Source organism: Protopterus annectens, chromosome 12.part0 (assembly GCF_019279795.1).
Source record: "Protopterus annectens isolate FY-2018-M chromosome 12.part0, PAN1.0, whole genome shotgun sequence".
Lineage (NCBI taxonomy): Eukaryota > Metazoa > Chordata > Ceratodontiformes > Protopteridae > Protopterus > Protopterus annectens.
The window spans coordinates 796,590,510-796,615,849 of NC_056746.1; the positions used below are offsets into that span (position 1 = coordinate 796,590,510).

The window sequence follows — 25,340 nt, forward strand, 5'->3', positions numbered from 1 at the left end:
TTAGAAGGGCTTATTATAGTAGATTCTAATAATATTTTAGATTTGTTAAACTATCTTTTCAATAAATATTAAAAAATAATATATCTGTGACACTGTTCTTATGGGATCTTTAGAATAGTAGTGAATGTAAATGATTACTAATTGTTGCTATAAAATCAAATTATTTAAGCACACCCATTTCCCGTGATTGAATATTTACTTTGAAACTGTATCTAGTAACAAAACTTTAACCACTTTTACAGTTCACTTAATCTATTAAATCATAAATAGATCAATAGGAGTCTATAGAAGAACATTCCTATGCGTTAATACTATAGATGTGTTATATATGTATGTTTTATCTAAAAAGTATAGAAAAACTTAATAAGAAATAACTGTAAAGGTGTACCTGTTTTAAGTTTTTTTTTTTGATACTAAAGTCTTGTGTATGTTTCAACAGTCAACAGCATGTGAAAACATTTACATTTATTTGTCCTTCATTTTTTTTTTTCTTTTATTCAACAGTCTTCCAGGTGCTTACTTCTACATTTCTTTTTGATGTACTGTTTGCCCATTCCATAGATGATTCTTGTGTTAGTATGTTGTTATTTGAAAGATATTTTATTGCTGAATCAACTGTTTCAAAGATTTTTATTCGGTACTTACGTATTATCGCAACCAGATTTCCCCGGTTGTGATTCACTCATACCTGCACAAATAGCACCACAGGAAACATTTCAAAGTGTCAGGGGAACTCCCTTAGTAGTGGCATGAAACTTCCCACAACTTTTTAGGAACAGGAACAAGTACCGAAAACCGCATCCTGTTTTGTGTCCGTTACACTAGCACGCTGCAGTTGTAATGGGTGTTATCGATCTGTCACTTATATTACTTTCAGCTGGTGAAAGGGATTCTGCAGCGAAGGAGAATACTGGCACACATAAAGGGTTATTGGTAAACCTTTGGTTATTTTTTAGTCATACTTTTATGCTACCTTTAAAAGATGCGCTGCATTGGTAATGACTTTAAATGTCTTACTTCGTACCCTTCCACTTGAGATTGCTAACAACCGGTGTATTATTCCAAGGCAGCATGTACTGCTGATGAAAGTGTTGCACTTAACAGTACATGAACTACAGCCCTGCACATACGGTTTACATACACACAGAAAAAGTTTCTAATCACTGAAACTGACATTCTGGACAACAGCAGTTTCAGAGACATGGCTAACAAGCAATGTCAAATTGCAAGGCAGCATTTTCTGCCCATGCAAATGTTCGACAAGCACCGCACGAAGTATGGCCATACACATGCGCTTTAAACAAACACACAAATGTTTATAACAACTTCAATTCACATAGCAGCCAAAACCAGTTTCAGAAACAGTACATAGGTAAACTGTTTATTCATCATAGCTGTGCAAACAGTATTTTTAAGGAAACTTGGTACCTGAAATTTTTACAGTGTTCCACTAAGTATTGCTGTAAATGGTGACATGAGATGGTGGTGCTAAAGGAGGTACCTGCAATGAAACATTACTTTCTCATGTATTTAAGTCATACACCTGCCTAAACACACAAAATCTTACAGAAAACATGGTTTCTGGGCTTCTCAATACTTTCTGGTAGTAGTTTAAACAACGGGAAGCAACCAGCATTAACACGAAAATCTGGTTGCGATAATACGTAAGTACCTTTTATTCCTTCTGGGAGAAAAATTCTCAGTCTTGCTGGAAACAAAAGATGGGTTTTCAGTTGCTTCTTCTTTAGGATTTTTATTATTGGTAGGAATTCTTTTCTCTTAGAAACCACTTTCACTGAATAGTCATTATCAAATCTGATTTGAGCATCTTTATATTTTAAGGGTGAGTTTGCCCAGGCATTTCTGAGGATAAGATCTTTGTCTTGAGTAGAAAAAAGTCTCACAATTATGGATCTTGGTATATTTTTGTTTGAAGAGGTATTTCCAGAGGCAGTTAATGACCTGTGTGCACGTTCTATGCCTTTTGAAAGGGCTTCAGGCAATTTCACTGTATCTGGTATCAAGGTGGTCAGAAAGTTTATTATATTGTCTCCTGTTTTTTTTCCGGTAAACCATATATCCGGATGTTGTTCCTTCTTGTTCGATTTTCCATATCATCAAGGTTTTCTGTTAGGTTGGTATTTTGTTGTAATAAAAATTCTGTTTGATGTTCCTCTGTTAGTAGTCTTGAATCAGTCATTTAACTACTGTTCTATAAGTGAAATTTGCCCTTTTTGTTGAGTAAGCATTTCCTGAAGTTGTTCAAGTTGTTGTGAGCATTTTTCCTTAAAATTATCTATTTCGTTGTCCATCTTATCAATTTTGATTGTGAGTTCCTGTATATTAGAAATAAGGGAGTGCAGTTCCTTTTTGATGGTAAAGTATTGGGCTGAGTTCTTAAGGTGACTCATGATGTATATCTGATTGTAATGTTGTCCTTCCAGTAGTTAATTTGACAGGATTTATTCAAAAGCAGTCAATGAAATTTCTTCTGTAGATGCTCCAAGGTAATAGAAAATAGATAGTAATAGAAATTTCCTCAAATTGTTCCTTATTTTATAAAAATCCTGTCGGGAATAGTAATGAGGTAAGAGAGCTGAGAGAAAGTGCTGTTGCCAGATCAGCATCTTGGCCCTGACTAGAGGTACTTAACATGGAAAACATTTTACTTATTGTTCTGACCTTTGCAAGAAGAGTATCTGAGTTGTAGGCTTTTATGGCAGGTCATCCTTATCCCAGTTTCCAGATAGACAAGGTTTCTTCGAGAACTAATCCTTTTTTGTGCCCAAAGGGTATCCAAGCTTACTTTAAGCAAACTATTGATTTCCCTGTGCCAAAAATGAGGGAGAAATCATACTTCATACCTTGGATGTCCGCAGACAACTTTGGTACTGTGTTGACAGAACAAAGTCTTTCAGAACTTTTGATCAGTTGTTCATTTCTTTTGAAGGTAATAAGGGACATCCTGTATCAGAGCAGACTATTTCCAAATAGTTGGCTCAGGCCATTACACTTTGTTACTCCTACCACAAAAAAATACTCTAAGCAGGGTCAAGGCTCACTCTACCAGGGACTTGTCTTTATCTATGGCTTTTTAATGTGTTGGACTCCAGAAGTAGTCTAGAAGCAGCAACTTGGTTCTTTGTACATAGTTTTACAAAACACTCCAAGCTAGATTCCGTCTCCATGTCTAGGTCAGGCTTTGCTACGACCATTCTCTAGGTACTCCTGGTCCTTTCCACCTCCCAATAGTTCTGTGCTCTGGTAACCTACCCAGATATTGTTAAACTACTGCAGCAGTGATCAATATGATTAATATGGTACAGTTCTGTAAGTAAACTTATCATAACAGTAGTTGTTTCAGTGCTTACTGCTGCTGTAAGCACTTCTTCCCTCCATTTCCCTTATTCTTTGGTGCATTTGTTTATGGAAAGGTGTGAATATTTGTTTTTCTTTTGTTGTTCTTATTAAAGTCCTCTCAGGGCGCAACCTCCCTGCCTCAGTTGGCAGGGAAGCTCTAAAGGGCTTGGTGCCCAAACCTGTCTTTTAAGCAGCTCCATCTCAAGTTAATAGTTTGGGTGCATGGAAGGTGCCTTGCAGCTTTGGAAGCTGGCCAGCTATATGCAGGATATAACCTATATAGCTTAGACTACTAAAGCACCGAACATCTACTGTTATGATAAGTTTACTTACTCAACTGTAATTTATTCTATGGAAATCTTTATCCATCAATGAACATTTGACACTATACATACAGGTTGTTGTCTCTCTTCTGGGTTTGTGGGAGAGCAAACCATAAAGCTGTTTGGGGTTTGCATGAAACTGCTTTGGCCATTCTGCTTCATTGTGTTGCATTCAGTGTGCTGTGCTTTTTGAACTTGAGAGGTTGCTGCCACCTTGTGTTTATTTGGTTGAATCTCATAACAAATATCCTTGTACAGCAAACTTCCCAAGTAAGGTTCAAGTTAAGTAGATTGCACTGTTTTTTGTTAGCCTGCAAATTTTATAAAAGACTTGAGCTAAACCGCTTATATTACAGATTTTTCTTATTTCATAACACATTTTATTTTATCCTTTTACATGATTACCAAATAATTACAGCAATTGTAGCCTAAACATTACTTTATGCTAGTGATGGCGTACCTTTTGGACTCTGTGTGTCAAAAAGTCAGAAACTTCATAACTTGACTCTGCTGGCATGTCACATACTCCCCCTTCCCCCAACAAAAGAGAACAATTCTTTACAAGTTTACATACTCATTTATTTAAAAAAATACAGCCCAATCATGTATGGTATTATAAAAGTAAAAAAACAATCAGTGATGTACAATACAGAAAATGATTTCAGCACTGATAATCGGGCTTAAAATAGTGCACTAACAAATTACCCTGCTTTTAATAGTAATTTTAAATTGAATTGAAAAATATGGAACACGTTGCATTTGATTTATCAATTGATGATTTTTTTTGTTGCTGAGTTTTCATAGATGTCTGAAGTTGAAGGTAGGTACTTAGACAACATTAAAACTGACAAAAGAAACTTACTGGCAGTGAAGTGCACTTAGTACCTGAGAATAAGGTCTCACAAATGTATGTAGAGGAAAAAATTGTTAGTAAAGCCATTGCTAGATTTTTAAGAGTGCTAAAAGTTCCAAGCATTCAGAATTTCTTGTTCGTAGGAGGGGCACTCTTCATTCTGCAGATGATTTCTTTCCAAAGTTTACACCACAGGTCAACAAACACTAGCATGTCCAGATACTAGCTTGTAAGTCTGCTAACTGCAAGTCTAATCCTTCAATTTCCAGCCAGTGGAAAGCATTTAATTCCACAGTATTGTATTTATTTTATTTTTATTTTACATTTGTTCACCGGGAAAGTCTGACTTGGAACGAGACAGTTTTCAGCTGAGGCCTGGGGAGAAATGCTCCAGATACATGTCTTTGTAATGTGGGAGGAAACTGGAGCACCCGGAGGAAACTCACACAAACGCAGGGAGGACATGCAGACTCCGCAAAGAAGGCACCCCAGCCGGGAATCGAACCGGAGAACCTCTTGCTATGAGGCGACAACACTACTGCTACACCACTGTGCCACCCTAAAGAGTACTGTAGACAACTACATCTGGATACCTAATTATTTTAATTGCCTGTACTAAACTTCTGAATTGAGTAACTCTTTCACCAAGCTGATCAGTTATGGAGTTTAAAATGTGCTGGTACTTGATATGCAAGGGTTCCATTCCACTTTGCACAACTGAGCTGACCTCCTCAAAATATTTTTTTTTAGTCAAGGAAAATACTTCTAAGTTTTATTCTCCACATCTCGTTTGAAAATATGAAGTTTAGTTTCAAAGGCTTTTATATATCCAAACATAACATCAATACTTTTACCAAAGTCTTATAACTTTGTTCATTTCATTCATATGAACTGAGAGGTCTTTAAAAAACATCAGTTTGCTGACCCATGTGCAATCACTAAGCTGAGGAAGCTTTTCCAAATTTTTATTCTCAAGATATAACTTAATTTCTTCATAGCACTGCACAAATCTTTCAAGGACTTTTTCGCTGCTCAACCACCTTATATTGTTGTGCATCAGCAGTCCATTGTAAGTTGATTCAACTTCCTGCAAAAGTGCAGAAAATTCCCGCTTGTGAAGTGGTCGGGCAGCTATTAAATTCACTATTTTTGTTACACCTGTCATTACATCATTTAGTTCTGTGAATCCTGCCTTGGCGCACACCACCTCCTGGTGGATAATGCAATGAAACTGCACAAGTTGATGTCCAATAGCTCCATAAACAATTTCACAAATCCAACCTTTTTCCCCAGCATATTGGGTGCCATATCTATCGTTACAGATACAACTTTAGACATATCAATGCTTAGGTCATGGAACAGTTTTAGAACAGTATTGCATATTTCGTTCCCTGATGTACTTATTGGCTATGTTTCTAGCTTTACCAGCTCTTCCCTCATTGTCTGACCATTGGAAAATCTAGCAATGATGGCCAACCGAGCCGATGAGGTGACATCAGTAGTTTCATCAAGACAAATCGAAAAATCTTTACAATTTAAGTCTCCTTTTAATTGTTGTACATCGAAGATCATTGTTGTCATTCTGTCTTTAATGGTATTTCTGCTGAGTGGTAAATCAGAAATACGCTTAATAGCATCTTTATTTTGCATATCTTGAAACAAAAAAGGTGCACATTTTAGAAGAGTTTCTTTAATAAATTCACCTTCACTGAGGGCCTTTCCATGCTGAGCTATGTAGTGAGCAATGCTGAAACTTGCAGATGTTAAATTCGTAGGACCTCTTAAAATTTTAAGGAAGTTATTTGATTGACATTATTGTGGTGTAGCTGCTGAGAAATTATTCCTTCATTTCATCTTTGCTTTTTCTCAAAAGTCAGTGATGATTTGTTTCAAAATGTCTTTTTACATTCTGTCTTCTACTTACCACTGATTCTTGACATAATAGGCACAATGATTTGCCGTTTCTGTCAGTAACTCCATACTTGTCAGTCCATGCATCTTGAAAGCTTCGACCACTTCCTTTATCACTCAGTCGGGATTTTTTTCAATTTGAGGTTCCTCCATAACAGGGCTAGATTAGAACATTAAAGAAATAAAAAGTACAACTTCTGTAAGTTTCTACAAGTTCTCACAAATTCAAAATATATTTCTCCTGATGTCATGAATGAGGAAACCTTTTTAGAGGAATTTTATTACAAACACTATGACTTATGCATACTGTGTCACATTTACATTCAATAAACAGATCAAGAACAGCAGGCAACTTAATACATAATAATAAGTCATAAACATACACATAGGTCACAGTAAACTACGCCATCTAATCAACAGCAGGGCATTAAGTGGCATTATCCCTGCTTAACACCATGAATTATGATCCTGGAATGATAGTCTCCAAGTGTTGTTTGGGAATGCCTCAGAAAAAAAATCACAATAACTGATGCATGATATTTTAAGATGCCACAGTGCAATGTAATCGGCTAGATTTTTATATCTTTTGGTTTATCTTCACCATGTAAGACAGAGATTTCAGACTTAAGTCAATGACATGAAAATGGAAGGAATTCCCAACAAGCCCTGCAAAAGGATCCAAATGAGAGGGCTGCATATCTACCTGCAGTTTTTACCATCACGTAAATAGCTGCATATAAAAGTTTATACCGTCTGCCCTAAATATTATAGTTACAGTAAATTCAGGAATAAACCTTCCTGGTAGAATAACGGTATTAACTGTGTTTCAAAGGAAAATAGTGAAAAGGTGCAAGAAATCTCCATCCCCTTACCTCAAGGCCACACAGGAATATGCCAGCAAAGAACTTAGGAACAGTGTTATAAAACGTAAAGCAGAGTATGAACTTAACATCAGTGCAGATACCAAATTAAAGTACAACGCTTTCTTCAGTTATGTCAGAAAATTAAGGAGCAATGCCCAAAAGATGCACCAAGCTTAGCCACAATAATAACACACATTCCAATCCCAAGGATATTATATCAGAATATGTATTAGCCAACAATGTAGCCTAACTCTGAGTATCTGCCCTCAGCAAGGGCACAAGACATCTGCTGTCTCGGCACACTGCCTTCCCTCAAGAATGGGCATGCTCACCTTCTCTTGCATTTCCATCAAGTGGAAAAAAAAAAACAATTCGATTTATCAGTGCTTTGTTTTGCTTTGGGCAACTGCAGTGGTGCAGCTGTTAGCATTGCCGCATCACAGCAAGAGGTTCTCCGTTTCGATCCTCGGCTGGGGTGCCTTCTGTACGGAGTGTGCATGTCCTCCCTGTGGTTGCGTGGGTTTCCTCCTGGTGCTCCGGTTTACTCCCACATCCCAAAGACATGCTGTAGGTACATTGGACACTCTAAATTGGCCTTGGGCGTGAGTACGTGCATGCATGTGCCTTCTTTGGAAGGTTGGGTGCTGGGCTGGCAACTCAACACCATAAAACTCCACTGCCAATCATGAGTAGGCAGGTGATCCGCTGTAGCGACCCCTAACAGGGAAAAGCCGAAAGAAGTAGTACTTTGTTTTGCTTTATTTCCATCAAGTGCCAATTCCACAAGAGATAAATTAAGAAAGAGACACATGCTCGCCTGCCCGCAGAGACTCCAACAGTGTTCCACTAATGCTGCGATTATATTTCAGATGAATCACTTTAAACCACTAATTGTATTTTCAAACAATTTGTAATCTAAGACCAAACAGGAGACATACAAACATGCACTTTAGTCTTTAATCATAAAGTGCCCAAGTTATTAATAAACTTGTTTGTTGCACAGAAGCCGGGTACGAATGAAACAGACGAGATGCAAGGTAGAAAAATATTGATCACTGTAATATGTTGATTGGCTTCATTTACCCCCCCCAACACATACATACACACACACACACACATTTTACTTTGAATGCACCCAAGTTGTAGCACACTTAAGAGTTTAGTACCTTCCCACTTCCACTTGTGTTATGTTAAGCTAGGTGCAATGTCCATTATATACTCTAACGCTGATGTCAAATAATGACTTTCAGTTTTCTACAATGAGCCTAAAGCTGTTGAAAAAAATAAATCGATAGAAACGTTTCCACTTGAGACAGTACTTGTATTTTGTATCATGTTCCCAGCAAAAATTTCAAAATCTTCCTTGTCGGTAATAAACTCATTTGTAAATGCCAAAAACTCCATGGCTGATAAAGTAGGTAATGATCCACAAAAGTACAGTGGCCAGTATAAAAAATGTTCAACTCCAAAAACACAGCAAAATGCAAGGACCAACTGTAGGTATGCACGACCAAAAATGGAATGTTATGTTGTCCATCTCGCCTTCCTTTTTCTGGTTGGGTTTGGAGCTGATCTTGGCTCCGACTCAGCCACTTCTAAAGCTCGGAGAGCCCTTACTGGATCGAGGCTAGCCCCTTATCCCAGCATGCTTAGCAGTAGCTACCCAAATCTCGTTTGCCTCTTGTAGTTTCGAGATTTTCTTCTGCTGTTTGTTTCAGGCTAAGTAGTGATATTTTTTTTATAAAAATTCTTATTGTTTAAGGCTAAATTTCTTTAGAATTTAGAGATTACTACTTCTGTATTACCCCTATCCTCTTTGCTGTTGTTTTGCTGTTGTTAGGCCGTCATTTTCTCTCAGTCCTTTACCTGTACGTTGTTGTTGTCGGCGGCCTGTTTTTCTTGAGGGTTGTTCTCTTATCCTGTTATGCCTCCTTGCCACCTAAGGAGAAGCCATTTTAGTTAGAGAACTTCTCACTTTGGGAGCAGTAGCCGTTTAACTTAGAGGCTACTCCCCCTTCTTCCTCCCTTTTCTTCTAAAAAAACACTCTCCAGTTGTTAGTCCTATTTTTTTTTTGTGATGTTTATAATGTATAAAGAAATACCTAAGCAGTCAGGGTTCAAGAAATGCCACTCATGTTGCCAGAAAATATCCCTTACGGATGGGCACATGAGTTGTGTGTATTGTCTAGGGGTAGTCGACCAGCAGGACTCATGCTCTGTTTGCCATGCCTTTAGCGCACGAGTTTTGCAGGAGAGGCGCAACAAACTTATTTTGAGAGGGTTATTAAAACCCCAGGTTGAAGTAGCATCGGACACTCAGCCCTTAAAAAAATGCAATGACAAACTGGCATCTTCGGTTCCAACAAAGTCTAGACCCAAATCTTGTGGATTCTTGGCTCCAAGGAGTATTTTCTCCGGCCGCTTCATCAGTGTCTTCGGTGCCGTCCCGGACCCAAAAGAGATTGAGTTCACATTCACTGGACCCGGTGAGATCTGTGCCTCAATCTCCACTGTTGCATTCAGTGGCAGGTAGTCACAGGTCCTCAGCCCACTCCTTTCGATCATCCAGGAGTTCATCCCCATCGATACCGATGTCTGTCTTGGATCCTCCTCTCTGTCCCAAGCATAGGGAACTGATGCCTCAAGATGCCCCACAGGGTGACCCCTCTTCTTCCGAGACCTCTCCTGAGCATGCCTCAGAGGAGGTTCCCAGGAAGAAAAGATGTAACAGGAAGCATGGTGACTCCCCTGAGTCCGTCCCTTCTGACACGGACTTGGATGATTCGGAAGGGTCCCCACGGCCCCTCTCTGAGGTTGTCTCATTCTCAGACTTCCTGGAGATCCTTAAGCAGAGGAGAAAGTGGAAGTCCCTTGCCCCTTCTGAGGATGAGTCTGTGTACCTGGAAGCGTTTGGTTCCTGACCCTCCACCTCCTGGGTGTCTCCACCTTTTAATCTACTTTTGTCTGTAGTGAGTCGAAAGGCATGGGAGTGCTCCAGAGACCATGAAGCCCATTCCAAGAAGGCCTAACAAGTTCATCACCACACCAGAGGACAAGACATTTCTCTCTAAAGGCGTGCCAGTTGATGCTGTGGTGATGGCAGCGGCCACCAAGAAGGAACTCATGGAGACTTCCTCTTCTATCCATCTGCCATACAAGGAGTCTAGAGTCATGGATAGATATGGGAAGCGCATTTGCTCTTAAGCGGCCTTTACTCTTCGGTCACTGAACTATTTGACACATTACACAAGACTTCAGAGGGATCTCCTTAAAGAGCTGGGAGATGCCCTCCAGGATCCTTCAGCTGAGGGAGCGGCTTCCAAGTCAGCTAACCAGTTAGCGACTCTAACCTCCATTGTTATCTCTTCCATACGCCTGATTTCTTATGCAGCAGATGGAGCGAGTAGGCTGCAGGCACAGGAGTGGCTCTTTACAGACACTCCTGGATGCTCCTTTGTCAATTTGCAGAGCCCTTCAAGTCCTCTCTTCCGAATGCCCCCTTAGACAGCTCGACCTTGTTCGGGCCGCAAGTTAGAGAGACTCTTACCAGGAGTGAATGAGATGGCAAAACTCTCTCTGCCGTAGGAGTCTGTTTTTCCACTCCATCCAGGCCTTATCCCAAAGGCCAAAAGAGTGGTAAAATGTGGTTCCGTAAATCCCAGGGAGGTCCGTAGGGCACTCCTGGCGATAATTCTCCCAGGGGCAGAGGGGGAAATAATGGGAGACGCTGGCCTCTTGACGGGGGGGGGGTCCGCGACAGGGATACATTCTCTGCCAGGCCCTTTCAGAATCCCTGAAGGATTGTCCGGCTGCCCACCTCTGGAGGCAGTCAGGGGCAGAATATCACTGTACCCAAAAGCCTGGCAGGATATAACAGTAGAAGCATGGGTACAATGGATAATATCCAGGGGTCACAAAATTCCCTTCTCCCAAACACCCCCAAGAAGTCAAAAATGATCAATCCCAGATGTTCCACCCAGTCTTCGGGTTCAAGCAGCCTTGGAAGTAAAATGTTTGCTGCAAAAAAGAGCCATTCAGGAAGTCCCCGCAGACCAGATCGAATCTGGAACTTACTCAAGGTACTTTTTAGTTCCAAAAAAGACAGGGGACTGGAGACCTATCCTGGATCTCAGCAAGCTTAACAGGGCAGTAAAGAACAAGTTCCGTATGGTGACACTGCAGTCCATTCTACCCGTCTTGGGTCAGGATGGTTGGATGTGCTCAATCGATCTCCAGGACGCATACTACCATATAAAAATGGACAGGAAGTCCAGGAGACATTTACGCCTCAGGCTGGGACCAAGTCATTACCAGTTCAGAGCTCTGCCCTTTGGTCTCACTACAGCCCCCAGGGTGTTCACCAAATGCATGGCAGTAGTCACGGCTCACCTGAGATGTTTGGGATTCCAGGTGTTTTCTTATCTAGATGACTGGCTCCTCACTGCCACCACTGAGCATCATCTCTTAAGGGCCAGGAACCACACGGTTCACACTTGTGCATGTCTAGGAATTACAATAAACTACGAAAAATCTGCCTTGTTGCCCTCTGTGTATTACTTTCATAGGTGCTCAACTAAATACAAGAGGCATGATAGCCAAGCTCCCACAGGAAAGGGTGCTTACCATTCGACATCAGGTCTCTCTCCTCTTGTCAAAGTCAAAAGTTCAGGCATGGTTAGTCCTAAAGTTCTTGGGCTTGATGGTGGCTGCCATTACTCTAGTCCCGTTAGCTCGTTTCCATATGAAGATTTTGCAGTGGCTCCCCTTCACTCATTGGTCGTATCAGGATCTACCAATGTCAGACATGATCTTAATCACGGATGCCTGCAAAAAAGATCAACAGTCGTGGCTCCACTCCCCCCTAGTCACTCTAGGCAGACCCTTTGTAACCCCTTATCCAGTAGCCACCTTCCCAGATAGGGTGGGGGGGGGGCATTATCTGGGACAGACAGTCCATGGAACTTAGCAACTTCACGAGTACCATTTGCACATCAATGTCCTTAAGATGAGAGCGGTGTTATTAGCATTGCAAGCACTTCACGACTCTCTTCCTTTGGGCTATATAGCAATTCAGACGGACAACATGTCAGTGGTATGGTACATCAACAAACAGGGCGGAACCACATCTTACCCCTTGTGTTGGGAGGCCCTTCGAGTGTGGCAGTGGGCAATTTCCTCTCAGCGTTTTCTGGTTGCAGTGCACAATCCAGGGAAGTCCAACGTGATAGCGGACAAGCACAGCAGGGCAATTCTCATGCCCCATGAGTGGTCTCTGAAACAAGATGTGGCAGATATGATCTTCCGCATATGGGGCCAGCCATGCTGCGATCGTTTTGCCTCACACCTAAACAACAAATGCAGCAGCTACTTTGCCCTAGTTTCCCCACTGGGACAATCACCCAGAGATGCACTTATCCATGATTGCCCCCCCCCCCCCCCCAGGATTCTTTATGCCTTTCCTCCCTTTCCTCTAATTCCAAAAGTTCTTCAGAAAGCAAAGTTGTTGAGTCGCAAGCTGATCCTCATTGCCCCTTACTGGCCTCGTCAGATATGGTTTCCATTCCTTTGGCATTACCTGCAAGAGGAGCCTTGGATTCTGGACCCAGTTCCAGATGATCTGACACATCAGTCGGGTGCTCATCATCCCTCCATTCAAACTCTCAAGCTGACAGCTTGGATGTTCTTCATGTTTCACTGTTGCAGTCATTACATTTGGGTAATCTGCTGGCAGGTTGCCCTCAGTTGGCCTGATTAACAAAGTCTTGGGTCCTGCATCGGTTGCTGTCCCTTCTTCCATGACGTCAGGTCGTCAGAGGTATAAAGCATGCAGCCGACGCCATTACATCAGTCTTTCTTGCCGCGCAGTGTCCGAAGCAGAAGCAGTGACTCCTGAAATTTTCGTTTTCGAGTTTCAGAACCGAAGTCTTCAACTAAAAGCTAAGTACCCCGTTAGGGAAACTTTTTCTTGCTCCTTACCGATGTCAGTAAAAGTTAATAATTGTATTACTTGTGGGAAGCAAATACCTCATAAGGATTTTCATTTGTACTGTATTCGTTGCCTAGCCCCTGACCACAACAAACCTTGCTGTCGGTTTTGTGCTTTATTTAATCAGCGCACTATCTACTGTCAGTACATTTTTGCTTCTAAATATTTTGGTTCTCGGTTTAATTATCCAGAAATGATATCAGTTAACCATCCGACTACCAGAATACCGAAAAACGCAAAGAAAAAGACCAAGACAGGCCGTTGAGGTCCAAAACTGCTGACGATGGTTCTCCTAAGCCAGTCACCAGTTCGCTGGTACTCAGTGAGGTTCTTTCGCAGCCCCTGATACCTGCTACTTCTGATTCACAGGCCTCTACAGAGACCCATTCGGAGTCCGGTATGCCGCGAGATGCTTCACCAATGGAACCCGTGAATGTCTCTACCTTGGATGAGTCCAGAGCTGCTGTGCAGGCACCGGCTTCTGAGGGTGTATTCAGGCCTACAGACTTGCATATTAAAAGGACTCCACCTTCTATACTAAGGCCTAAATCACGATCTATGTTTAAAAAAAACGATGCCCAGGCCACATGTTCAGGCCCCTATGCCTAAAAAACCAATGATCAAAATGGCTGAAGGTTTAATTACTCTGATCAGGGGTAGTCAAACCCCCCCTCCTAAGAGGCCTAGGCTGAACTTGACTATGAATCTTCTGAACAGGACTCTATTTCTTCTGACTCTTCTAATGATCTGGATTTGTCCATACCTACTTATGAGGACTCTGATGCAGAGGATTCCATTCCCTCTGCTTCTCCCCCTGAGGATTTTTCTTTTAGGGAAACTTTACACACCTTAAGGGAGCATTTCCACTGGGAAAGTCAGGATTTTTCTGACTCCAAAAAGAGGCTTAGGGATTTCCTTCTTCTTCCTCAGCATAGGCCTTTGGCTATACCGCCTGTACTAGACATTGTTGATGATGTGTTTTCGGAATCCAGTATGTCCCCTGATTCGTTGTCTCCGGCCCCTAGTAAACCAGACAGATACTACAGGGTTCCTGAGTCCCACAAATTCCTTTTCAAAAATCCTGTTGTGGGCACTGAAACCATTTCTCAGGGGCTCAAGGGCATTAAGGCTTCTACTGCTAAAAATTCTACCCCTTCTGATAGAGACTCCAGGGCGCTGGATAGATGGGGTAAAAAGGTTTATACTTCTGCAACCTTGGCAATCAGGGCTTTAAACTGTCAATTCCATATGCTAAAATATCAACAGCATATCATGGGACTGCTTAAACAGAAAATGATGTTGATTTCTGACTGTGTGGAAAATAAAGATTTACATACAGGATTTATTGCATTCAGCTGAACAAGTTGGAAAACATACTTTGCAATGTGGTTTTGATTCTTTAGAGGCCTCTTGCAGATCTGATGTTACTGGGTCTGTGCTTAGAAGGCATGCTTGTTTTAAGGTGCAATCTCTGCCTGATCATGTTAAAGCAAAACTGTTGGATGCTCCTTTGCAGTAGGACCGTCTGTTTGGCAGTAAGGCTGAAGAAGTTCTAGAAAAGATGGAAGATAAAGCTAAATCTATGCAAACTGTGAAAGATTTCTTACAAGTACAACCTCCAAGATTGTGGAACTGGCCTACTAAGAACTGGTCCTTTCCAGCTCCTTCCAGAGCCTCTCAAGCCAAACCCAGACACTCCAAAAGCACCAGGTTTCAGTCCCAAGGGACTTTCAGAACTAAGCAATGGACTGCTTCCACTTCCAAATCTTGAAATTACAAGACACCACCCTATGGTAAACAGTCTCAATGACTTTCCTTTAAAATTACCAAGCACTTGCCTCTTAGCCGCCCCTTTGGGGGGAAAACTGGCTCTCCATGCAAAAAACTGTCAACTTATAACCCAGGACAAGTGGGTTTTAAATATAGTGTCCCAGGGATACAGATTTCATTTCCACACGTTGCCAACTCCAAACGGGTGGCCAGACCTGCCCCCAAATCAGTGGGCAGAGGCTCAGAAACAAGTACTTTCCTTCTTAAACATGGGGGCTGTTCAACTAGTACCAGAAGAGGAAAAGGGACAAGGTTTCTATTCCAGGCTTTTCCTGGTACCCAGAAAGAACAAATCATGGTGTTCAATTCTAAACTTGTTTACTCTAAACACCTTTCTGGACATTCCAAAATTCAAGATGCTGACTCTTCACCAGTTACTTCCTATGCTAGGCATTGATGCTTGGTTGGCAACTCTAGATTTAAAAGAGGCTTACCTGCATATCCCAATCAGGGAATCTTGCAGAAGATACCTACGCTTCAAAGTAGGCTACTTGCATTATCAGTTCTCTGCACTGCCCTTTGGATTGTCTACTACGCCCAGGGTATTCACAAAGTGCCTGGCTCCAGTAATTGCATTTTGCAGGCAAAGAAATATTCAAATATATCCATACCTGGACGATTGTCTAATTCGGGCAGAAAACCAGACCATTCTTCTAAAACATTTGTTGTTTGTAAAAAGGGTTCTAACTTGTCTAGGGTACACCATAAACGAAAAGAAATCACAACTAGTACCCTCTCAAAAAATTACATTCCTGGGTGCAAGCTTGAATACAACTGCCCAGATGGCTTTCCTTACGCCAGAATAGCAAATTCATTTGGTGACTTACTTCAAACAGGTGGCCACAAAAACTCTGCTATCTGCAAGACAAATACTGCAAGCCTTGGGGTTCATGGCCTCCTGCATTCTTCTAATTCCATATGCCAGACTGCATATGAGGAAACTTCAGTGGTACTTAAAAAGTTTATGGAGTCAACATTGTCACAGCCTGAAAACAATGGTTCCTATCATACCTTGCCTGTGCCTAGAGTTCCTATGGTGGGCAGAGGCCTGCCACCAAAACAAGGGACTGCCATTCACACCACTCCCTGCCGCCCAAACCCTAACTACAGACGCATCAGACTATGCATGGGGGGGGGGGGGCTCATCTGGCAGGGAGGTGTATTCAGTGCAAATGGAGCCCAAATCAAATGCGCTGTACAGAATGCACTTGACAGCCTTCAAGGACTACCTTCATCCAGGACAACTAATGGTAAAGACTGACAACACCACAGTTATGTGGTACATAAACAAGAAGGGGGGTACACATTCCTACCCCCTCTACAGACTAGCCATGGCATTGTGGAACACGGCCTTGAGCTATCAAGTACAACTACAAGCTCCATTCCTGCCGGGAAAGCTGAATATTCTGGCAGACGAACTAAGCAGAAATCTCATGGACCCACACGAATGGAAACTGGAACCACAGATTTTCAACATGTTGACAATCAAATGGGGGAGCCCAGACATAGATCTTTTTGCCTCACCCCAGAACTACCAGTTGGACAAATTTTGCATAAGAACTCCTCACAAAAAAGCCTGGAAAGTGGATGCTTTGTTCTTCAGCTGCAAAAATCTATCAGTCTATGTCTTTCCTCCTCTGCCTCTGCTCTCCAAAGTTCTACTAAAAGTCAAACAGTACAAACCAAAAATGATTTTGATTGCTCCAGACTGGCCTCGCCAACACTGGTACCCACTTCTGCACAGTGTGTCACAAATTCCTCCTTGGAACCTGCCTCAGACACCTTCCTTACTGTCTCAGCAGGAGAGCCAAATTCTTCACCCTCAGCTCCAAACATTGAATCTTGCAGCCTGGGTAATCATTTAAATTCACCCTTAGCATCCCTCAGCAAAGCTGTGATGGTTGTCATTTTGGAGGCGAGAAGACCTAGTACTAGAAAATCTTATGCTGACAAATGGAAAAGATTCTGTGCCTGGAGTGAATCTCAAGGGATGAGCACAGCAGCGCCCGATTTACCTCAGATTTTGCAATACTTAACTGAGATGCTTTACAAGAGCCTGTCTTTCTCTTTCATAAAAATCCATGCCTCAGCCATTTCTGCTCATTACAACACAGACCCCCCCCTCTTTTCTCATCCTCTGCGAAAGCAATATGTCAGAGGAGCCAAAAACTTGAGACCACCCAGGAGAGCTCCAACTCCTGCCTGGGACCTTAACTTTGTATTGGAGAAACTCAGTCTATTTCCTTTCGAGTCAGCTGCTACTGCAGACTTAAAATTTCTTTCCTGGAAAACAGCCTTTCTTTTAGCAATCACTTCAGCTAGAAGGATATCTGAATTACTGGCCCTTATGGCAGTGGAGCCTTTCATCATCTTTCATGCGGACAGATCGTCTCTCAGGACCAGTCCATCCTTCATGCCCAAGGCGGTATCCAGTGTGGCTTTTAATCAGTCCATTCATTTGCCAACTTACTTTCCCAATCCACAGAACAAGGGGGAGTGGATTATGCATTCATTAGATGTACACAGACAACTTAGATTCTACTTGGACCGGACTAAATCTTGAAGAAAATCTGAACAACTGCTGGTAGCATTTGCTTCAGGGGCAGAGAGGAAGGCTATTTCAAAACAAACCCATTTCTAAATGGATAGGCCATTGTATTCATTTCTGCTATAAGCACAATGGAAAACCTATACCCCAGGGGATCAGATCTCATTTTACCAGGGCTGCATCTACTTCTACAGCCTTTCTCAGAGGTGTTCCTGCCAGGGATATTCTAGAAACTACTACCTGGAGTTCAGTTCATACTTTCACCAAGCATCATCACTTATCAATTTTCTCTAAATCCAGAGCTGTCTTTGCCACTGCTGTTTTGCAGGGCCTTATAGCTAGTCCTAATGCTGTATAAATCCATCCTCCCAACCATAGCTTTGAGAATCTACCCAAATGTAATGACTGCAACAATGAAACATGAAGAACATAGTACAGTTGTGTACACTTACCATAAATGTAGATGTTCGAGTGTATTCACTGTTGCAGTCTTGGTTACCCTCCCTCCAGCCCCCTGTTTTGCTCTTACTATACCTCTACTTTCTTTTACTATGCTTAAAAGCCTTTTTGGTGTATTTGCTTTTGTTTGGAGGTATATTTTTGTGTTTTTAATTACACACACATATATATATATATATATATATATATATATATATATTTTTTTTTTTTTTTTTTTGCTCCCCATTTGGGAGGGCACCTGACATCTGGGGCAAGAAAAACTGATGTAATGGTGTCAGCTGCATGTTTTATACCCCTGACGACCTGACGTCATGGAAGAAGGGACAGCAATCGATCCAGGACCCAAGACTTTGTTAATCAGGCCAACTGAGGGCAACCTGCCAGCAGATTACCCAAATGTAATGTCTGCAACAGTGAATACACTCGAACATCTACATTTATGGTAAGTGTACACAACTGTACTTTTCTCCACTTCCAGTCCTAGCCAGGCTTCCGGATATCTCACCTATGGTTCAACATATTTTAGTCTCTTCTCACAAACCAACTACTAGGAAACTTTACGCTAGTAAATGGAAGAGGTTCTCTTTCTGGGCCAAGCAAAATGACATTGATCTCTTTACAGCACCAATTATAAAAATTTTGGACTTCCTGGCCGAAACCTTTGAGAAAGGAGCAGCGGCTACTATGATTCGAGTTCAACTGGCTGCTATTTCCAATTTTCATGTTGGCCTTCTAGGTTCTAACGTCATGTCCCACAAGCTATGTAGGGCCTTTTTGAAAGGTGCTACCCTGTTAAGGCCTCCCATCTGAGAACCTCTCCATCCTTGGGATTTAAATTTAGTACTGGCGGCTCTAATCCTCCCTCCCTTTGAACCAGCCACTTCTTGTCCTCTAAAATTCTTATCATGGAAGACCCTCTTCCTGATTGTGATTACATCAGCTAGGCAGGTTTCCGAGTTACAGGCACTTTCCATCCACCCGCCTTATATGATTTTTCACAAGGGTAGAGTATCTCTTAGAACTAATCCTTCCTTTTTACCAAATGTCTGTTCAGAATATAAATTGAATCAGTCAATTGAACTCCCTGTATTCTTTCCAAATTATGGCAACATAGCAGAGTATAAGCTACATCAGTTGGATGTCCACAGGCAGTTACAATTTTATCTTCAAAGAACCAAGGACATCAGAAAATCAGATCAGCTGTTTGTATCCTTCTCGCAGAGTAAGCAAGGCTCACCAGTTTCCAACGTGACTTTGTCAAAATGGCTGCCCAATAATATTACTTATGTTTATGAGTCTCGGAATGTGTCTGTCCTGAGAAAGGTAAGGGGACACTCTACTAGGTCCTTGGCTACCTCCATAGCTTTTCAAGCCAAGCTTCCATTAGATACTATTTGTGCGGCAGCAACATGGGCTACTCCCCATACCTTCATTACTCATTACAAAGTGGACATGGCCTCTCAGAGCAGGGCATCTTTTGGTTCCACGGTTCTGAAGTCTCTTTTCCAGTGAGCCACCCAGGATTTAGGTGCTGGAGACGCTGTCCCAACCAGAAAGAAGGAAGACGAGATGGACAACATAACATAAAAAGTTATGTTCTTACCATAACGTTCCATGTTTGTTGTCCTTTATCTGTTCTTCCTTCTTATGTCCCTCTGTCCTTCCCCCATTCTTGATGATTGAGAGGAATTCCCTTTTTGGCTGATTTGGCTGAGTTTCCTTTTCTTTTCAGCTGTTGGTATAGTCCTTGTCACCATTGTTATTCTGTTTTTTCGGTACAAGGAAACAGTATTGTTTGGTTACCTCCTTTATTTCGTAATTTATAGTTCTCCTATCTAGTGGTTAGTTGTCACAAATGAGTTCTGGGTAACTACCGCTAAGCATGCTGGGATAAGGGGCTAGCCTCGAGCCAGTAAGGACTCTTTGAGCTTTAGAAGTGGCCGAATCAGAGCCGAGATTGACTCTGAACCTAACCAGAAAGAAGGAAGGTGAGATAAAGAACAACAAACATGGAACGTTATAGTAAGAACATAACTTCTTTTTCACACCAATGATGCTAACCTAATACCAGTAATATAATATCAGTGAAACTTCACAGTATTGATATATATATATATATATATATATATGTATATATATATATATATATATATATTACCATCTCGAATGGTAAAAATATTGAACGCTCACATGAGCGAAATAGTACAAAATTTAACTTGTTATTGTGGGGGGCTGTGCCCCCCACACCCCCCGCTAAATATATATTCCAACACAGAGGTCGCACTACAGTTTGGAAATGGCAAATATTCCATTCCTCACTGTACTGCGACGCCCCAAAAAAAAGTATATGTACCATTTCGCTCGTGAGCGTTCAATATTTTTGTCATTCGAGATGGTAATATAGACTATATATATATATATCTATATATATATCTATATATATATATATATATATATATATAAAATCTATAGCAAATAATAAGAAATATTCTGACACATACCAAATATGCTCATTTCCCAACAGAAGACATGACAATATAGTTAGCGGAAGTTTCAAAGGTAAACTATGACAGATTGGCACAGTGGCACAGAGGGATAGCAGGGGGGCTTGGGACTTACTAAAGGTGTAAGCTTGAGGGGCACGATGAGGGTTGGAGTGAATAGCAGATGCCAGCGTCCTCATACTGGGTGAGGGGAAGGAGGGTTTCACAGCCCACAGTGCTGGTGGTTTCTAGTGGAGGTTGGGACAGTGATCCAGAAGCAATGGGTGAGAAGCATTCAAGGGTTGCTAATCTGTGCTTTGCACTGTAGCCAGGGAGATGCATATGTGGTAGCAAGCATATATACCAGACAGGCCTAGCAAAGCATTTCGCACTTCGACAGAGTATGCAGCAATGTATCCATTAGTGGAAAGGGAACTTAAGCAGAAAACCTTTGTCTTCCTTGGTGATATCTCATGAAAAAAGGGATGCTGAGAGTCAGCAGTGAGTAGAGAAAAAATTAACTGAGGAAAAAAGGTCAGAAGAGTCAGTTCTAATACTGTTGCTAATTATAATTCTGTAACATGTGGCCAAGAGCCACTACCACAAATTTTATGAGGAATAGGCCAAAAATATTAGGAAAAAATGTGGACATTCTGCAAAAATCTGTACAGTTGAGAGGTATGGCCACTGCAGTTTTACAGATGGCCTGTGCAGCGAACTGCCCTTTTTTCTGCTCTGTTTTTTTTCATAGTTTCATAGGTTGGTACTAGGCTAGCGGACCTAGGGCCTATACAACATAGCCATAACAATTGCATGGATATTTCTTCCCACAATATTTACTTCCCTGGACCCCTGTCTAGCAGGGCAACTGACATGATCCCTGGGGTGAATTTCCTATCTACCATCCAATCGTCAGGGTTCCTTTTGAAGAGGGCCAAGGAAGTACTCTGCTTGGCATGCATGGGCAGTCTGTTCCAGAGTATGGGGAGTCTCTGGGTCAAGAACCTATCCCTCCAGCATGTTTTGTTCATTGTGATGACAAGGTTTAGATCCCTGTTGCGTGTGGCTCTGAGGGATTGGGATTTCTTTAAGTGGAGCATGTGCAACAGCTCAGGGTTTGATATGGCCCTGTATGTTAAGCAGAAATCGCCTCTGAGTTGACGATATGCCACAGAGTATAGCTGGAGTTTTTTTTAGACGGTCAGCATAGGGCATCTGCTTTAGGCCTGTGATTCTTTTAGTGAGGTATTTTTGTGGCCTTTCCAGCTGTTGCAGATGTCTTGTGAGGTACATACCAAATGGGGCGTTGTACTCTATAATGGGTCTAATGAGGGATAAGTACAGTGGGACAATGACCTCCTTTTTTTCTGGATGTAAAGCCCTTAGTGATGAGGTGTGCCACATAGAAGGATTTCCTGACTGTTGTGGCGATGTGGTTATCGAAGGTGAAACCACTGTCCACCTGTGTCCCTAAGTCTCTCATCACACTTTCAGTGTTTAGTGTACTGCCACCTATATGGTAATTCATGGGTACATGCTTTTTCCCTAAGGGGATAACTGTACATTTCTTGGCATTAAGCTTGAGCCCATGGCTCTGGCACCAAGCATCTGTTTCTGTAAGTTTCAAAGTTGTTTTAATAATGCTTTGTATAACTTACCTTACCTTTTCCTTCCTGACAGTGTGGAGAGCTGATGCCACCAATATTTTTGTGAAGTGCGGGTGGACTTCAGTTTCCTTCTCTCGCAAGCTGCTGAATCTTTGTGCTGATTGGTTAATCTGTAACTCGGATAACCAGTCAGCTTGAAGAAAGTTGTTGAATTCCGGGTTTATATCTGAAACTCTGAACAGCTGCACAAGCCACTTTATTTTTGAACATTCCCATTAAAAAGAAAGAAAAAAAACCCCATACAGGTCTTGTCTAACTTTTCCAGCAAGTCAGTGCATGTCACTAAATGTTACGGCTTGTCACCTATGACACGCGTGTCATAGGTTCGCCATCACGGCTTTATGCTTTGTTCATAGTGACTGTGGTGAAATTAGTTGATGTTATGTTGTCCCTATCTCGCCTTCCTTCTTCTTGGTTAGGTTGGGAGCCGATCCTCGGCTCCGACTCTGCCATATTCTAAAGCTCGAGAGCTTTCACTGGCTCGAGGCTGGACCCCATCCCATCATGCCTAGTGGTAGTTATCCAGATCTCATTTGCCACTTGAAGCTTTGAAATTGCTGGAGACTGGCTCAGGCTAAGTTTTGATATTCTTATTATATTCTTGGCTAAATCTTAAAATCTTTAAGGAAGTTTTTATTACAGATTGGTAGTAGTTTGTTCTAGGACCATTATCTCCACTTTTGTTGTTGTTGTTCAGGCCATCGTTTTCCCTTCAGGCCTATTCCCCTCCCTTCTAATCCATTTTTAGTTAAAGGATTCATCCTTGCTTTCGGCCCGCTGTTTCCCCTTATTCCCTCCTTCTCCCTTTTCTGCTTAAGGAGTTAGCAGTTTAAATTAGAGACTCTCCTCAGTTGGGGGAGTTGTCGTTTAACTTAGAGGCTCTCCCCCTTCCATTACCTTCCATTACTTGCTGTATAAAAAAACAAATATATATATATATGTGTGTATATAAAATATTTTAGATATAATGTTGCTGTTGTTATTGTAGAGTGGCATGCTTCTCTTTTTCTTGATACCTATAGCTATAGTTTATTGTGTTTGTTGCTGTTTGTGTTTTCAACAATGTCAATAGCAGCGCCCAAAGAATCCAAACCTTCTGGATTCAAAAAGTGTGACTCGTGCTCCCAAAAATTGTCCCTGACTGACAGACATACGAGCTGTATTTTATTGCCGGGGAGCGGTGCACCTGCAGGACTCATCTTCCATTTGTCATGCCTTCAGCGCCAGAGTCCTGCAGATGCACAAAAACAAACTTATATTGAGAGGTTTATTAAAAGGGCCCTTTGACACACCAATGGAAGGGAATCAAGCAAGAAAAATCCTCCAAACCGACATCTCCATTGGTTCTGCCCTCGGAGCTGTCAAAGCAAAAAGAAATCTTCCAGTTCGTCGGATCCGAAACCTCTGGGGTCCAACAAGACTTTATCTCCTCCAGTTCCGTCAGTGTCCTTGGAACCGTCTAGGAATCACAAAAGGACTAGGTCTCATCCTTTGGAACCATTGAGGTCTGCTCCACAGTCACCGCTTCTCTTGTCTGTGGCAGGCAGTCACCGATCATCCACCCACTCCTCTCAGTCATCCAGGAGTCTTTCAGACGATGATGTGGAGAGGGTGGTGAAGAGGCTGCTCAAGACACAGGCTGTCGTCAAAATCTTATCGTGCCCAGCCCATATGGCTGTGGAGCCGACTATTCAACCCTCCCGGATCATTTATTCCTCCTTCGACTCACTTGAGCTCGGAGCCGGAGTGTATGGAAGTCATTGTGGTGGAACTGTCGGTTCCGAAAACCTTAGGTCTCTCGGTTCTGACGTCCGGTCCAGTCTCCTCAATACCTCCTTCTGTTGAGGGATCTGGGAGCCGACACTCCGTCGGCTGCTGGGGGGGGGCAGCATCAGACCCTTGTCTGACCCACTCTCCCTCTTGGAGCTTCGGCGCAGGTGAGCTCGGCTCCCACATCGGCCTCGGAGCCATCGCCCTCGGTGCAGGGAGAGGTTTCTCTACTCTTTGGAGCCGGGGACCCTCTCAGGCCGGGATCGTGGTGCCTTTGAGGTTGATGAGTATGCTGTCCTCTCAGACAGCTTCTCCCTCGGCTTCAGCTACTCTGTCCCCTGTGGAGCCAGTGTCTTCCCTCTCACCACCTCTCCATTCTAAGCATAGGGAACAAATGCCCCAGGACGCCCCATTGGGCAAACCACCTCTTCCGAGACCTCCCCAGAGCATCCCCCTGAGGAGGTCCCTCAGACGAGGACATGTAAGAGGAAGCTTGTGGACTCCCCTGAGTCCCTGACATCAGACACAGACTTGGAGGACTCAGAGGGGTCCCCACGGTCCCCCTCTGAGGATGTCTCATTCTCAGACATCCTGGAAATCCTCAAGCAGAGGGGTGGCTGGAAGTCCCTTTCCCCTTCTGAAGACGAGTCCGTGTGCCTGGACACATTCGGTTCCTGATTCTCCACCTCTTGGGTGTCCCTGCCCTTCAACCCGCTGCTAGGGGTAGTAAGTCGAAAGGCATGAAGCTCTCCAGAATCTATGGAACCAGTTCCGCGGAGGCCCAATAAGTTCTTAACTGCACCAGATGACAAATCTTTCCTGACCAAGGGTGTGCCAGTTGATGCTATGGTGGTGGCGATGGCCACTAAGAAGGAATTAGCAGAGACCTGATGTCCTTCAAGGATGCATCTGCAGTCCTTACATATGGATTGTCCTGCCTCAGGCAGCCCTTCGGTCGGCCGGATTCCAAAGTCTGGGTCCGGCGTCGGCTGATGTCGCCCTTTCCCCGACGTCAGAGCGCCTGGGGTATAAAAGAGTCAGCTGACGCCATCTTCCTCAGTCTTTCTTGCCGCGTGGTGCCCGAAGCAGAAGCAGTTCGCAAGTGCCGGTCAGCCAGCTCCTGTAAATTCAGCTACCGAAGACTTCAAAAAGCTAAGTACCCCGTTGGGGACTCTTTCTTGCCTCAGCCGATGTCAGATCAAAGGCTTAAAGTTAATAATTGCTTGACTTGTGGGAAACAAATACCTCATAAGGATTTCCATTCCTACTGCCTCCCTTGCCTAGGCC

The 25,340-nt window shown here is 42.6% G+C and overlaps 1 protein-coding gene across 4 annotated transcripts in view; it reads left to right on the top strand.

Annotated features, from left to right (window-relative positions):
- ARHGAP21 (Rho GTPase activating protein 21) overlaps nucleotides 1–25,340 on the top strand; it is a 2,418,417-nt gene that overhangs the window by 1,803,325 nt on the left and 589,752 nt on the right. The window lies entirely within an intron of this gene.